The sequence below is a fragment of the Natator depressus genome, chromosome 2 (assembly GCF_965152275.1).
Source record: "Natator depressus isolate rNatDep1 chromosome 2, rNatDep2.hap1, whole genome shotgun sequence".
In the NCBI taxonomy this organism is placed as follows: Eukaryota; Metazoa; Chordata; order Testudines; family Cheloniidae; genus Natator; species Natator depressus.
The window spans coordinates 163892488-163910322 of NC_134235.1; positions in this window are offsets into that span (position 1 = coordinate 163892488).

The following is a 17835-nucleotide window of genomic DNA, read 5'->3' on the forward strand; positions in this document are numbered from 1 at the left end:
CCATCTCTCAAGCCCCGGTTCCAGTGCAATGTCTTGTTGTGTTGATACTACGGTGAAGTCATCCAATGCAGACGAGGTGTTGGCATAATCTCCTCTTGGTGCATAAGCAGGTGCAAGACAAGAAGCATTCCGTACCCACCCATCAGAAAGTCGAGAGGTGTAAGGTCCTTTCTTCTCTATGATTTTAAGAGGAGTTGTGAATTTATGGTCCCCTTTGTGTAAAATTCCAGGTTTTCATATTCTAACGAAGGAATCACACTGAAACTTTGGTTCCTTAGCACCCCACCACTTGTCTGTGAAAGCCTTATACTTTGCTTGGTTCTGTTCAACTGTTTTTCTCACATCATCTTCGGCTGGGGCATCAGATCATGCCTTTAACAATCCAGCAATGTTCAGTTTAGTATTCATCTGTTTCCAGTGCAGTAACTCTGCGGGTGATCTTTGTGTTGTGGCATGTCATGTAGCCTGGTATGCTTGCAAGAAATCAGTAGTAAAGGTTATCCACATTCGCCCTTCCAGTTTAAAGAAAAGGAGGACTTGTGGCACCTTAGAGACTAACAAAGTTATTTGAGCATAAGCTTTCGTGAGCTACAGCTCACTTCATCGGATGCATGCAGTGGAAAATACAGTGGGGAGATTTTATATACACAGAGAACGTGAAGCAATGGATGTTACCACACTGTAACAAGAGTGATTAGGAAAGGTGAGCTATTACCAGCAGGAGAGAAAAAAAAACTTTTGTAGTGATAATCAAGGTGGGCCATTTCCAGCAGTTGACAAGAACATGTGAGGAACAGTGTGGGGGGGGGGAAACATGGGGAAATAGTTTTGCTTTGTGTAATGACCGATCCACTCCCAGTCTCTATTCAAGCGTAAGTTAATTGTGTCCAGTTTGCAAAGTAATTCCAGTTCAGCAGTCTCTCATTGGAGTCTGTTTTTGAAGTTTTTTTGTTGAAGAATTGCGACTTTTAGGTCTGTAATCGAGTGACCAGAGAGGTTGAAGTTTTCTCCGACTGGTTTTTGAATGTTATAATTCTTGACGTCTGATTTGTGTCCATTTATTCTTTTATGTAGAAACTGTCTGGTTTGGCCAATGTACATGGCAGAGGGGCATTGCTGGCACATGATGGCATATATCACATTGGTAGATGTGCAGGTGAACGAGCCTCTGATAGTGTGACTGATGTGATTAGGCCCTATGATGGTGTCCCCTGAATAGATATGTGGACACCGTTGACAACGGGCTTTGTTGCAAGGATAGGTTCCTGGGTTAGTGTTTTTGATGTGTGGTGTGTGATTGCTGGTGAGTATTTGCTTCAGGTTGGGGGGCTGTCTGTAAGCAAGGACTGGCCTGTTTAGCCATTTGCAAACTCTCTTTCAAACTTCTGTTAAACTGTTCGATTTCCCCATTGGCTTGAGGGTAGTACAGGGATAACCTTCTGTGTAAAATGTTCCTCTCGGCTAGAAAAGTTTCAAACTCCAGGGAAGTAAATTGACTACCATTATCTGAAACCGGTTCTTTGGGGTTACCTTCCCTGCTAAAAACTGAAGAGAGGAACTTAATTACTGTAGCAGAAGAGATTTGTGATGTAAACGCTACCTCAGACCATTTACTGAGATAGTCTATTAAAGTGATGGCACAATGGCAGTCAATTGGAGCAGTGTCAAAGGGTCCTACAATATCTATCACCACTTTTTCCCATGCAGATTCAGGAAGAGGGAACAGGCTGTAATGAAGGGGTACATGTCACTGCTGTGTTATCATGCATTTGGCAAGTGACACACGATTTTATGAGTGCTTCAGTTTGAGAGTCCATCCCTGGCCACCAATACAGATCCCATAGTCGTTTGGTTCTGACAATTCCTTGATGAGTATCGTGTGCCAGGTGTATGAGTTTTGACTGTAATTCTTCTGGCACAAGTAGCCGGTGTGTACCTCGTAGCACACAGCCATCAAGCAAAGAAAGTTTATCCCGAACTCTAAAATAAGGCAGCAAAACTGGGTTAAGGTTTTTAGCGTTACTGGGCCATCTTTGTCAGAAATTCACATAGTTTTTGTTGAATTGGACACGCTGAACAAGCAGCTTGAAAATGTTCTCTTGTAGCTGCAGTAAGTGCTTGTAATAAGCGCAACTACTACATCCTCATCCTCTGGTGGACCATCTGGTGAAGGCAAAGGCAGGCGAGAAAGGCAATCAGCGACCACATTTTGGTTTCCAGGCTTATATTCCAGTTCATAATTGTCATAAATATAAAGGGAAGGGTAAACCCCTTTAAAATCCCTCCTGGCCAGAGGAAAAATCCTCTCACCTGTAAAGGGTTAAGAAGCTAAAGGTAACCTCGCTGGCACCTGACCAAAATGACCAATGAGGAGACAAGATACTTTCAAAAGCTGGGAGGAGGGAGAAAAACAAAGGGTCTGTGTCTGTCTGTGTGACGCTTTTGCCGGGGACAGAACAGGAATGGAGTCTTAGAACTTAGTAAGTAATCTAGCTAGGTATGTGTTAGATTATGATATCTTTAAATGGCTGAGAAAATAGCTGTGCTGAATAGAATGACAATTCCTGTCTGTTTGTCTTTTTTGTAACTTAAGGTTTTGCCTAGAGGGATTCTCTATGTTTTGAATCTAATTACCCTATAAGGTATTTACCATCCTGATTTTACAGAGGTGATTCTTTTTTACTTCTATTAAAAGTCTTCTTGTAAGGAAACTGAATGCTTTTTCATTGTTCTAAGATCCAAGGGTTTGGGTCTGTGGTCACCTATGCAAATTGGTGAAGATTTTTACCAAACCTTCCCCAGGAAGTGGGGTGCAAGGGTTGGGAGGATTTGGGGGGGAAAGACGTGTCCAAACTACGTTTTCTCAGGAACCCAGATAAAGTTTGGTGGTGGCAGTGGAAGTCCAGGGGCAAAGGGTAAAATAGTTTGTACCTTGGGGAAGTTTTAACCTAAGCTGGTAAAAGTAAGCTTAGGAGGTTTTCATGCAGGTCCCCACATCTATACCCTAGAGTTCAGAGTGGGGAAGGAACCTTGACAATAATAGAAAGAGAGTAGTATTGCAGACCATCTAGCAATACTATATCCTGCTCTTCCCAGTCCTTTCGTGGTGAGCAACGTCGTCAAAGGGCTGTGGTCTGTGTGCAACTTGAACGTGTGGCCCCACAGGTAAGTTCTCCATTTTTCAGTAGCCCAGACACAAGCAAGTGCTTTTTTTTTTTTTTTTTGACTGGAGGATATTTTCTCTCAGCATTACTTCGTGTCCTTGAAGCAAATGCAACAGTCCTCTCTGTGTTGTCCTCATGAAGTTGTGTGAGGACAGCTCCAAGTCCATAATCAGAAGCATCAATAGTTACAATTGTGGGCAATGCAGGACTGAATAGTGCAAGTACTGGATTATGTACAATCAGGTCTTTCACAGTTTCAAAACTAGCTTGTGCATCTGTTGTCCACACTAAGGTTGAACTTCCCCATAGTAATTCTCGTAACGGTTCAATGACAGAAGCATAATTGGGAATGAATTTTGCATACCAGGAGGTAAGACCCAAGAAGGAACGTAAGGTTTGCAAATCTATTGGAGGAGGAGCATTTGAAATTGCCAGGATATGAGCCAGATTAGGTTTTAGTCCAGCCTGTGAAATTGTATGCCCCAGAAAGGAGAGTTCAGTTTGTCTAAACTTGCATTTGGACCTATTGAGCTTGAGGCCTGCTTTGCTGATGCAGTTTAGTACAGACTGCAGGTTATTGTCATGCTCCTCAGAAGTATTTCCAAACATGATAATATCATCCAGATAGCACTGAACTCCATGTTGATTCTTCAAAATCAATGACATCATTTTTGGAAGGCACTTGGGGCAGATGCGAGACCGCATGGAACACGTTTAAAACTGAATAGTCCCTCGTGTAATAAATGCTGTGTGGTCTCTGCTATCTTCATGCAACATAACCTGGTGGTATGCGCTCTGCAAATCAAGAGTAGAAAACAGCTTTGCTCCATGGAGTTCTGCAAATACTTCTTCTATGTGAGGAAGAGGATGGCTGTTAATCACAATAGCTTTATTTGGCTCCCTTAAGTCCACACAAAGGCGAATGCCTCCATCCTTCTTCTGCGTCACTACTATAGGTGAAACCCATTCTGAGGAGTTAATCTCTTCAATAATGTCCTCTTGAATAAGTTTTCTAAGTTTCTCTGAAACAGCTTCCCTGACTGAAAATGGTAAGCACCGTAACTTCTGTCGTACAAGTATCACATTATTCTGCATTTTAACTTTATGCAGAAACCCATAAGCACAGCCAAGTTTCTCCTCAACCTGGTGTTGGGTCCCAGCTGAAACTGGTGTGTGTACCACAAGAGTGCTTTGCTGAGGAAGATCAATTCATCCATTAACTACCCTGAGATTTAAAGCAGCCAATAAATCTCTGCCAAGCATAGGAGTGCCTTTGTGGACAACGTAGAACTCTGCAGTTACACAGCAATTACCAAAAGTAACTATTGCTGGCAGGCAGCCATGTACTGGAATATGGTTTTTCAAATAGCACACCAAGTGAAGCTTGGGTTCAGTAAGAGGCACATCTCTAAAGTAATGCAAATAGATGGAATCAGGTAGTATAGATACTGCTGAGGCAGTGTCCAACATTAGCTGAATAGAATGTGATTTCCCTGAGGGTATGGCAGAAATGTTTACCGTGCACTTTATTTGTTCTGGAATATGTGCAGTAGTGATTTTGTCCACACGCAGCACAGTAACATCTGGTATTGTAACTGCATGCACCTGTTGGTTGAACCGGCTGCTGAGACATACTTCAGCAGAATGTCCAAACTTTTTGCAATGATTGCACTGAGATACTTTTGCCGGACATCCTGTGTAGCTTGCAAGGTGTTGTGGGGATCCACAGCAAAAGCATGCTTTTACTGTATTTTGAATTTGCTGATTTGGTGGTTTTTCATTAGTTTTCCTCTTGCAATTGTCTGCAGTGATAGTGAACTTTTCTGCAAAGGAGTCACAGCCTGGACTGTGCCTCCTGTATCCATGCTCATTATTTTGGCTTCACCGGTAGCTGACTCAATCTGGGTTGCAATGGTTATCTTTTTCTAGTGTAAGTTGTGGTTCTAGAAGTAAACATTCTCTTACATGAAGCATGGTTGTTTTCTCAATGAGCTGGTCTCTAATCATCTCATTTGCCATATTCCCAAAGTCAAAAGTTACAATCAGACTCCTCAGGGAAGCAATATACGGCATTATAGTCTCCCCTGGTTTCTGCTCACACTGGCGAAATCTGTAGCGATTAGCTACTACATTCACTTCTGGTACAAAAAATTTCTTTAATGCCGTAAGTGCAGTCTCATATTTATCGTCTGCAAGGGCAAAAGTGTAAAATATACGCTGCCCTTCTGTTCCAAGGCAGTGGATTAGCAGAGCATGCTTTCTTACTTCAGAAATCTCTGTAGCACTGATTGCAAGCAGATAAGTCTCAAACATATGGATCCAGGCAGTAAAAGCAATTGGACGCTCATCTGGGCTTTGTAGAAAGGGTGCAGGTGGGTTCAGAGGCAGAAGATTCATCCTCGTCGCCAAAATGTTGTAGTGGCCAGGCAAGGTACTAACAAACTTCAACAGGACTTTATTTTTTAAAGTGAAAACCTCTTTTCCAAACTGCTGTTGGACCCTCAGTAGCTCTCCCTCAGCCTCTTCAACTTCTCCCCCCTCCTTCCTGTTTCCTGTCCTTTCAGACACCATACCTTCACACCCCTCCTGCCCACACATGACCTTTACCTCCTTGTCTCATGCTGTTGTTACATCTTTCCTTTGAGTTTCTACGTTCTTTGGGGCTTGGAATATTATTTATATGTTTGCATAGAGCCAGAATAATCAGGTTCTGACTTATTGAGGACTGTAGACACTAGCACAACAGAAATACTAATATTTGTCAAGGTTGTGATCACACAGCTCTGCCTGTCTTGTTTGATTGATTGCCCCAGTGCTAAGAGGCTTTGTTCATGCTGTGGGGAAAGTGCTTTACTTCTCCAGAAAAGTCCAGCAAACATATTTGTGCTGCCTACTATAGTCCTGCATGGGACTATTTTTTTTTTAATCCCACTCCTGTCCCACCCTGCAACTCCCACTCGCTCCCACATTCTTTGTCGAATTTTTGTCCTGCTCCTGCTATTATGGCAGTAGGATATAAATTCAACACACAATGCGGGTCAGAGTAGGAGTGGGTATTGTGGGACAGAATGGGAGTGGGATGAAAAAATAGTCCCCCACATGCTGCAAACAAGATGAATGCGCTGGCCAGCAGCTGTCACTCTCTGGCCACCCAGCTGTGAAGGCAGCGCCGTCACCAGCAGCAGCACAAAAGTAAGGGAGGAATGCTATGCCATAATAGTGGGAGAGGGATAAAAATTCAACAAACAATGCAGGTGTGGGTCAGAGTGGGAGTGGGAACTGCGGGATGGAATGGGAGTGGGATTAAGATTAGTCCCGTGCAGAGCTCTAGTAGGAAGCGAAAATGTTTGCTGAACTTTTCTGGAGAAGTAAAGCACTTCCCCAACCCTGCCCCACATCATGAGCAAAGCCTCTTGGCACAGAGACAATTAATCAAACAAGAGAGGCAGAGATGTGTGACCAAAACCTTGACAAATATTAGTATTTGTGTTGTGTTAGTGCCTACAGTCCTCAGCTCAGCACCTGATTATTCGAGGTCAGCGGCGGCCAGCCTGCACCCCTTCCCCACAGCTCCCATTGGCTGGGAACGGCGAACCGCGGCTAGTGGGAACTGTGGGAGGCCATACCTGTGGATGGTCAATGTAAGCAAACTGTCTTGCGGCCTGCCAGCAGATTACCCTGATGGGCCACGCACCACTGTTCTAGGTTCTATACCCAGGGACAAAATGATGAGGAAACTGTATATACAGAGAAGTTGCTGAAGTGGACATTGGAGAGTCAGCAGCAGCAGGTGGCCCAACAGCAACAGCAGCAAAAATAGCTTACCAGCAACAAGAAGAGCAGCAACAGATTATTTGCAAACTGGCGGCCAAATAACAGATGCAGCAAGAACAACTGGTCCAACAGAGGGCAGCGCTCCTACATCGGCACGGGACCTCTAACACCACCATTCCAGGGCTAATAGGAGACAACCTCCTTGTCGGGTTACCCATACGACGATGGGGCCTGGGGATGACCCAGAGGCCTTCTTAGTCATCTTCAGACAAGCACGCTGGCAACCAGAGTATTGGGCTACCTTGTTAACCTGTACTTAACCAGCCTAGCACAAGCAGCATATCACAATCTGAATCACACAGGACTACACAAAAGTGAAGGCGGCCATTCTAGACCACTCAGGCATCAACCCTGAGATGTTCCAACTGAGGTTTCCTTAAGAGAAGTACCCAACTGGACCCTACCCTTGGGTGGTAGCCCAGCATCTTTGGGACCACTGCTGACATTAGCTCAACCCCCGAGGAGCTGATGGGAATGCCAGTAGCCAAGACAGTTGGGCTGCTAAAACAATTCCCCAAATTCTCCCATCCGGAGGAAGGGAGTTGGTGAAATGCCACCAGCCATTGACCCTGAAACGGTCACATTTACGCGGACACTTAAACTCAGAGACCCCAAAAGTAAGGCCCAGAATCCCAATGGATGCCAGTCTAGAAGTGAAGGATGGGGATCATGGAGCAGACCCATCCTGCAGGAGATAATCCCAACACAGGGGAAGAACTGGAGTACCAATACACTACAGAGGAGGGACCAAGAACTCTTGGGGGGCAGAAGACACACCTCACAAGCATCCCACTGTCCCAGCAATGAGCACACCAACAGGAGCCCCAAAGAGCTAATGCTTGCGTGTGGCCAGAAGGAGCATTTCAGGCAAAAGTGCCACTTTATGGACTGTAGCTATGGCCAGGCATAGATTTCAGGCCTCTGAGCTCAGAAGAGAGGCTTGGCCAAGTTCCTGCTCCCAGTGTGGGTCAACAACACACAGGTAATGGGCTTGGTGGATTCCATGTGCAGCCAGATGATTATCTGGACCAGTCTGATAGAGTCCCCTGACATGGCAGAGGCCCTCATCTACCTCCAGTGCATCCATGGGGACAGTTTTCATAGCTGAGGATGTGAGGGAGATTCCCAAACCTGAGCCATTCTTTTTAGGTGACAAGTCTGAGGAACTGCCCCAGATTGAGGTGTCATTAGAGGAGGTTTTGGAACAGATTGATAAACTAAACAGTAATAAGTCACAAGGACCAGATGGTATTCACCAAAGAGCTCTGAAGGAACTCAGATGTGAAATTGCAGAACTACTGACTGTAGTCTGTAACCTATCATTTAAATCAGCTTCTGTACCAGATGACTGGAGAATAGCTAATGTGATGTCGATTTTTAAAAAGAGCTCCAACAGTGATCCCGGCAATTACAGGCCAGTAAGCCTGATTTCAGTACCAGGCAAACTGACTGAAATAATAGTAAAGAACAAAATTGTCAGACACACAGATTAACATAATTTGTTAGGGAATAGTCAACATGGCTTTTGTAAAGGGAAATATGCCTCACCAATCTATTAGAATTCTTTGAGGGGGTCAACAAGAATATGGATGAGAGAGATCCAGTGGATATAGTGTACTTAGATTTTCTGAAAGCTTTTGACATGGTCCCTCACCAAAGGCTCTTAAGCAAAGTAAACTGTCATGGGATAAGAGGGAAGGTCCCCTCATGGATTGGTAACTGGTTAAAATATAGGAAACAAAGGGTAGGAATAAATGATCAGTTTTCAGAATGGAGAGAGGTAAATAGTGGTGTCCCCCAGAGATCTGTACTGGGACCAGTCCTATTCAACATATTCATAAATAATCTGGAAAAAGGGGTAAACAGTGAGGTGGCAAAATTTGCAGATGATACAAAATTACTCAAGATAGTTAAGTCCCAGGCAGACTGCAAAGAGCTACAAAGGATCTCTCAAAACTGGGTGACTGGGCAACAAAATGGCAGATGAAATTCAATGTTGATAAATGCAAAGTAATGCACATTGGAAAACAGAATCCCAACTATATATACAAAATATGAGGTCTAAATTAGCTGTTACCACTCAAGAAAGATCTTGGAGTCATTATGGATAGTTCTCTGAAAACATAAGAATGGCATCCTGGGTCAGACCAAAGGTCCATCAAACCCAGTATCCTGTCCTCTGACAGTGGCCAATGGCAGGTGCCCCAAAGGGAATGAACAGACAAGTTATCATCAAGTAATCCATGCCCTGTCACCCAATCCCTGTTTCTGGCAAACAGAGGCTAGGGACACCATTCCTGCCCATCCTGGCTAATAGCATCCACTTAATGTGCAGCGGCAGTCAAAAAAGCGAAAAGAACATTGGGAATCATTAAGGGATAGATAATAAGACAGAAAATAACATTGCCTCTATATAAATACATGGTACACCCACATCTTGAATACTGTGTGCAGATGTGGCCTCCTCATCTCAAAAAATATATTGGAATTGGAAAAGGTTCAGAAAAAGGCAACAAAAATTATTAGGGGTATGGAACGGCTTCCGTATCAGGAGAGATTAATAAGACTGGAATTATTCAGCTTGGATAAGAGACAACTAAGGGGGAATATGATAGAGGTCTATAAAGTCATGACTGGTGTGGAGAAAGTAAATAAGGAAATGTTTCACAAGAGCTAGGGGTCATGAAATGAAATTAATAGACAGCAGGTTTAAAACAAACAAAAGGAAGTATTTCTTCACACAACACACAATCTACCTATGGAACTCTTTGCCAGAGGATGTTGTGAAGGTCAAGACAATAAGAGGGTTCAAAAAATAACTAGATAAATTCATGGAGGATAGGTCCATCAATGGCTATTAGCCAGGCTGGGCAGGGATGATCCTTAGCCTCTGTTTGCCAGAAGCTGGGAATGGGCAACAGGGAGTGGATCACTTGTGATTACCTGTTCTGTTCATTCCCTCTGGGACACCTGGCATTGGCCACTGTCAGAAGACAGGATACTGGGCTAGATGGACCTTTGGTCTGACCAGTATGGCCGTTCTTAAGTATGGTCCTACCTGGAAACCAAGGTCTGGCTTGAAGTAAAGGGCCATGAGGAAATGTGCCAAGTCAGCCAACAACTACCCTAGCTAGCACTGTAATCCTGGGGCAGGACTGGAGGTGGTTCAGAGAGATCCTACAGTGATGGAGTAACAGCCACTCCACAGAAACAATCCCAGTTCTGAAAGTGAAGGGGCTCATGGGCTGAGAGGATACAGAGAACCTGGACAAGACCCTCAGGCCAGGCAGAGATCCCGGTGTCGCACCCTGTGGAGACCCCAGACAAGATGGGCCATGAATGGTTGACAGACAATGGTGACTTCATACAGAGCCCCTGGAATACCAGACTATAGGCTGCATTTGAGAACAAGCAGCTACCCTGGAGGAGGAGGGCAGTGGAGACCAATGGACACCACAGAGCCCCCACTTCAAGATCCAGAATGAAAGGTTATACCGAGTGACTAGAGACATCCCCAAACCCAGGAAATGTTGCAGCAACTGCTAGATCCCAAAAAGTTCAGGTGGGGACTATTATGCCTGAACTACTTGGTACGTGGGCTGGACACTTATGGAGAGAGAAGATGCTGCAACGGGTAGTCCTCAGGTTTTCTGCCCAGGCATTCATAAGTAAGTCCACAATTTCTGTGCCTCATACCCCAAGTGACAGCTTACAGGCCCCCAAAGGATACCTAAGGCACCTCTGATCCCACTTCCTGTGGTGGGGGTACTGTTTGAACAGATCGGAATGGACTTGGTGAGGCCCTTAGAGAAGAGTGCATCTATTTTTTGTACATACTTATAAATGTAGCCCATGACACCCAGTACTCTTGAGACCATCCCATTACACACAACAAAGGCACCCACCTTAGTGAGAGATTTCATGAAGGTCTTTGGTCTTTCACTTTGGATAGGCTATTACCAGCAGGAGAGTGAGTTTGTGTGTGTGGTTTTTGGAGGGGGGTGAGGGGGTGAGAGAACCTGGATTTCTGCAGGAAATGGCCCACCTTGATTATCATACACATTGTGAAGACAGTGGTCACCTTTGATGGGCTATTACCAGCAAGAGAGTGAGTTTGTCTGTGGGGGGGGGGAGGGTGAGAAAACCTGGATTTGTGCTGGAAATGGCCCAACTTGATGATCACTTTAGATAAGCTATTACCAGCAGGAGAGTGGGGTGGGAGGAGGTATTGTTTCATGGTGTCTGTGTATATAATGTCTTCTGCAATTTCCACAGTATGCATCCGATGAAGTGAGCTGTAGCTCATGAAAGCTCATGCTCAAATAAATTGGTTAGTCTCTAAGGTGCCACAAGTCCTCCTTTTCTTTTTGCGAATACAGACTAACACGGCTGTTACTCTGAAACCTGTCATGAAGGTCTAGGAAAAGGTCAGAATATCAAGAGAGATCCTAATGGACAGGGGGTCCAACTTCTTGTCTAGGTTGATGAAAGAGATGTGTGTTACTGACAATCCAGGCCCTCTAGACATCTGTCTACCATCCACAGACCAACAGTCTGAAGGAACAATTCAACAGCACCCTGAAGTTGATGCTAAAGATGTTCATCAGTGTCAACCTGTGACACTGGGACAGACTGCTACCAGCATTGTTATTTGACATACATTAGATTCCCCAAGCCTCTGTGGGATTTTCCCATTTCGAGCTCCTTTACAGGCAACAGCCCAGGGGGATTCTGGATCTCCTCTGGGAGACTGAGGGGGAGCAAGGCTCAGTGCCATATATACTACAACTCTGGGAGTGACTCAACACGCTAGGGGGATTTGCCAGGGAGAACTTGCTGAGCACCCAATAGACCCAAGAAATCCTATACAATCAGGGAGCCCAACTATGAACATTTGATCCAGGTGACTGAGTACTACTGTTACTCTTGTCCTCAGAGTCAAATCTCCTAACCCAGTTGCAAGGATTTTTTCACATGGTCCAGAGAGTAAGGCCTGTGGCCTATGAGATCCACCTGCCAGAGTGTCAGAAAAAAATGCAGAGTTACATCAACCTCCTGAATGCTTGGAAAGCCCAGAAAGTTTTGTTGATAGCTCTGTACTCCCCAGAACCAGAACTGGGACCTAAAGTGGTGGCCCCACCAGACCCTATTCTCATATCAGTAGGGCCAAAACTCATCCCAGATCAACAGGCACAACTGAGTCAACTGTCCCAGTCCTTCCCTGTGATATTCTCAAAATGCCCAGGGAAAACAATCCTGACCCGCCACCACTCCGGGATATAAGGTGTAGGCACCCTTGCCAAAGAAATTGTGGAAGATGGTCCATGAAGAACTCGAGGTGATGCTAGACCTAGGATTGTTGAAGAATCCCAGAGTGTACGGAGGACCCCATCACCCTAGTACCTAAGATGGACGACTTGATGAGGTTCTGCATCAACTTTAGAAAAGTTAATACCATCACTCACTTTGACACCAACCCCAGGCCCCAGATAGATAAGCAACTAGAAAGGCTGGGGAATGCTGAATATATATCCGCCCCAGACCTAATGAAAGGATATTGGGAAATGCCCCTGACAAGGGTATCCAGGGAGAAGACAGCTTTTTCTACACTCTACAGCCTCTACCAGTTTGTGACCATGCTGTTTGGCCTGCAGGGAGCCACTGCCACCTTCCAACGACTGAGGAACCAGCCATTATGACCACATGGCCAGTACACAGCCACATATATGTGTTTAGAGCACAAACTGGAAGGACCACCTGCACCATCTCACTGCAGTATTTTGAGCCCTCAAGAAAACAGGATTAACTGTTATCCCAGCTAAATGCCACTTGGGGCAAAGAGATGTGACCTACCTGGGGTACACTGTTGGATGGTGACAGTTACACCCCCCTCGTGGACAAGGTCCAATCACTGAGGATTTCCCAGCCCCCTCAACCAAAAAACAGATACAACAGTTTCTTGGATTGGATTGCTTTGTACCCAATTACACCACAAAAGCTGCCCCCTGCCCCTGATCTCATAAAAGGCACAAGGCCACGGAGGGTGAAATGGTCAGAAGATTGTGAAAGAGCCTTCCAGGCTTTGAAGGACCAGCTGAGCTAGGGATCCATTCTCTGCCAGCCCAGTTTTACAAAACAGTTCATCCTCCAGATTGATATTTCTTAGGTGGGCCTAGCTAGGGATCTGTTCTCTGCCAGCCCAGTTTTACAAAACAGTTCGTCCTCCAGATTGATATTTCTTAGGTGGGCCTCGGGGCTGTGTTATCCCAGGAGGTGGATGGCAAGGAACATCTGATACTGTACTTGAGCCAGAAGCTGTTCCCTCGAGAAACCATAGATTCAGTGATTGAAAAGGAGGCACTGGCGATAAAGTGGGCAGTCGAGGCCTTGAATATGACCTACTGGGAAATTCCTTTCGGGTGTTCTTGGCCTGCACCCCCTTTTGCTGGCTCGATTCAATGAAAGATACCAGTGCCTGGATTATGTGATGGTATCTCTCTCTGCAGCCTTATGACTTTCAAGTACTTCACTGCCCAGGGAAGGCACATGCGAATGCCAGTTTCTTCTCATGGGTGGGAGGGGGAGGAAAAGGAGGATGGACCACCACTAGATCCTAGCCTGAGGGGGAGGTTGTGTGATGTAGTGTATCAACCCCACACCAGCAATGCAAGAGTTAAGGGCTTCTCTGGATGCAGGAAGCCACGCCCCCTCACCTCTGCTAGGCATGCTCCCAGTGGCAGGAGTGTTCAAAAGGCAGCAGTTCAACTCCATCTGGGATGACGGAGGAGAGCTGTTGGACACTAAAGCCTCTTGCTGGGAAGCCACCAGGCTTCCAAGCCGCCACGTTCAAACTGCGTAGCCAAGCCACTGGAACCCTATTGACCATGGGAACAGAGGGAAACAACTCACTGTTGCCAGTGGAGGAGATTCCGGAGACGGAGCAGAGGGGAACGCAGGAGGGACTCCCCGTGTCCAGCCCCTGACAATGCCGGAGGGACTGAGACAACAGTGGGAAGTGATCCAAGGAGTGCATTTGCCGTTTAGAGCTATCAAGCCCTAAGTCCTGTGGAAGGGCTCTGGTTTGGAACCCAGTGGAGTAGGCAGGCCCAGGGTTCCCTTAACCCACCTGTCCCTCTTGCCAGTGGGCAACACTACTCTGAGCTATTGCCATTATGTAAGGCAGCCTTTGAACTCTCGCCAGCAGAACTGACGCTCCCCCTGAACTGTAGCCACTTGGAGGAGGAGCAGCCTTTAGACTCTCACTAGTGGGCAACACTACCTCAAGCTGTAACGGACAGAGAACGCGGCCCTTGGACTCTCACCATTAGTCATCACACCTCGGAGTACTGCCACTGGGCAGTACTGCTGGCCTGGAGCAAACACCCAACCACCGACAGCATATACTAAGTACATGCTGGAGTCTAGCATATATGTAAAACTAACTATGTGCATAAATGTTTTGGTATGTAGGTTTGTAACTTTAAGTTGGGACTACTCACAAACTTAGAGTTATAGAATCATTGAATTGTAAGACTGGAAGGGACCTCAAGAGGTCATCTAGTCCAGTCCCCTGCACTCATGGCAAGATTAAGTATTATCTAGACCATCCCTGACAGATGTTTGTCTAACCTGCTTTTAAAAATGCATGTTTTTAAGTCTTCTGATGGGCTGGGACCTTTGTAAATATCCATGTGAGCACAAATTTTGTTCATGAGAATGTTACTGGAAAGAGAAGTGCTGTGACTATTTGTGTAACTCAGTATTTGCAGGCAAGTATTTCTGAATATGTATGCTTAGCAAGGGTACTCTAACCAAAAGTGTTCACATGACCATCCTGAAAAGTCGTGTGGATTTGGAAGTTATGCAGTCAGGCAGCAGACAAAATATCATGGGATTTAGCAGGCAATCAAATTGTCTGAGTGGCAAATTATTAATAATGATTTATCAAAACAATAGGTATGGTAAGTAACTGATAAACCATTCATCAAATAAAATTAAACAAGCAAACGTGAAAAAGCTCTTTTTGCAGGTCATTCACAAATAGAAATTTAGCTAAAATAACTTAAATTATTTGCTGTGAATAGTTCTTCCAGCTTTGTAGTGCACACAATTTATTTAATGTGCTGTAAAACTGTGTTACTAATAGTTGTATTCTACTTAATTGTGACTGTCAAAAGGATTTCTACAAATGATTGCAGAACCTCCAAAGGTTCTCTTTGGATAGCAGGCCCTTCTATTCCTAGGATCATAAATGCCCTTGTTAGACTTTGTACACCCTCACACATGCACACACGTGCACCCCAGAAATTAGTCTAAATTGGAATATTGGATCCAAAACTTTAGAAAATTGAGACATGACAATAAAATAAATATTCTGTGAGCTATGATACAAATGTTAAAGTTAAACATTGACTCGCTGCAAAAGGATATTATGGATAACACAGTGCTATGGAATTATTCCGGAGGACTTATAGCCAAAATGCCCTTTTGTTCTTTTAAATGGTCTTATTTAGATGTGGGGGAAAAAAACAAGTGGATATAATTAACATTCTGTTAGAGTTTGGTTGTTATAAATGTTCACTGACCTAGATATTTGCATTGTAATATACTAGGCATCCACACAAGAGAAAAAACCTCATTTCCTCAAGAAATCTTAGATCTTTCTTACCTTATTTTCCCGTCATATCATCATCAGCTTAATCGTTTCATTCTTACCTAGTGAACTCTTTTCCACTAAGAGCTTTTATTTTACTGATAGACACTTACAAAGTCTCTGATGAATATGCAGCCAAGAACCACCAAAAGTCTGTAGAGAGTTGTAGGGAATTGATTCCAGGGCAGGATGTGTGACAAATTATTATAATTAATAACTGGGCAAGTTATTTATGGTACTGTAAAAATATTAGAATTAAAAATAGTATACCTAAAAGAAGCAAATGCAAATAGAGATGTCTATTAAAAATTAAGCAAAAGCTTGCAGTTCAGTGTAGAAAACAAATCTGTTTTGAATTCTTTTAGCAGGAAGTTTTAAGCCATATTGCTTCTACCCTTAGGGCCTTTTAGGATGAGCTTGGTTTCATCAGCTCAACATAAGGTCAGGCAGTATATTGTGCATCTAAGAACCTTATAAATACTTTTTCCTTAGCAACTGTGAGTTAAAGGAACTCAAAAGGTTAAACCAGAGAAACATTACTCATGAGCTAAATATATTGTATAGCTACAAAGCCAGCTTAGTTAAGTGACTAGAGTGAACTGGAGCATTCTAGAAACACCAGGTCATTTACAGGTCAGGAGAAGATGATGTGTTTCATCTAATGCTGCCCTTATAACTGTCTGGAATGGAAAAATAAAATCTTTAGAATCAAATCTTTATAATGAATGAAGACAAAGAAGGGGGATCTGCTCCAGTTCTTGCTGGTAGCTGCTTAATTGTCCAAGATCCTATCTAGTCTAGGATTGAAGGGTGCATTGTTAGAATGTGTAACATGTTCTAACCAATATGTTCTAAAAGTCCAGTGTCTTCCTTAAAACGTTCTGGTATCCTTCTTAGCTTTAAAATACAAACAGCTTAGCACATTACAGCTAATGTACCTTTTCTACACTAAACTTTTAAAACATGTTAGTTAGAATGTGTTAGCTAACACACTTTCAAATCTTAGTCTGGATGAGGGCCAATACTCACAAATGCTGTTTGGTGGGGAGGAATAAGGTCTAATAGTTTGAGGTGAGAACTGGGGTTCTGGATATTTAGGTTGTCTTCCTAGCTCTACCAACAACTTGATGTTTGACCTTGGGCAAGTCACTTAACTTTCTTGTAAAATGGGAATATTAATGAAGTAGGTAGGTCTTAAAGGCTTAATTAAGAGGTGTGCAATCATTTGGTAAAAGACAATATAGACTTGAAAAGAATTATTACTATATCAGCACTAATAACTGAGATGTATTCAACAAGAAATTCTCATCCTAGTAAAGTTATCTCCCTTAACTTCAGATACTCCAAATCAAGGGAGTGCTGCCAGATATTTAGGGCATTCCTAGAGGCATAAGATGGTGAATTTTTAGTAATTATGTCATAAATCACAATTAGTTATTTGGATATTATCAGTCAATAGGCACCTTTCATCATTGTGACATGTATCTTTGGCTTTTAGGGGCAGTACCGGTCACCAGTTTGGAAACAATTGACCTAACTTTGACCCTCCTATTGCAGGTGTCCTTAAATGCATATAAAGAAACCAAAGTTACAGTGTGATCTTGCTCATGTGGACTTCCCTTTAGCAATATTAGTAGTAAATGTTTACATTTCAAATCAGAGTTCTGCATGCCAAGAGCTTGCAAGCAATCTGCATCACCTTTTCTTGGTGATACTCACCTATCTTTCCAAAAAGAACGAAAGAAAAAAGGCTACTAGTTGAAAAAGGACAAGGTGAAAAAATGGGATTTTTTTTTTAAATGGGGGATGTATTCATAGGTTAAATAAACAAAATACACCCTGATTCTCACAATAGAAACAGTGATTCATTTGAACTTCGGTCAGTTCTAGGAGTGTTCTGCTTATAATTTGAAAGGTTAAGAATCGACTTTTGAAAACTCTCTCACAGAGACATATTCATAACTGACAAGAAGCATCTGGGATCAGGTTTCGGTGTTGTGCAAAACTGGCTTTGCCTGACTCTTTCTGCTGCTCCTTTTCCTGTGGAGTTTCAGTAGAATCACTACCCCCATCACCGCTAGAGCGACTTCTATAATTGTACCGGAGAGTTTCAGATTTAACATTGTTCTGTTCAGTGACCTCCTTTCTCTCCATTACACAGCAGCCATCTGACTTTATTTTAGC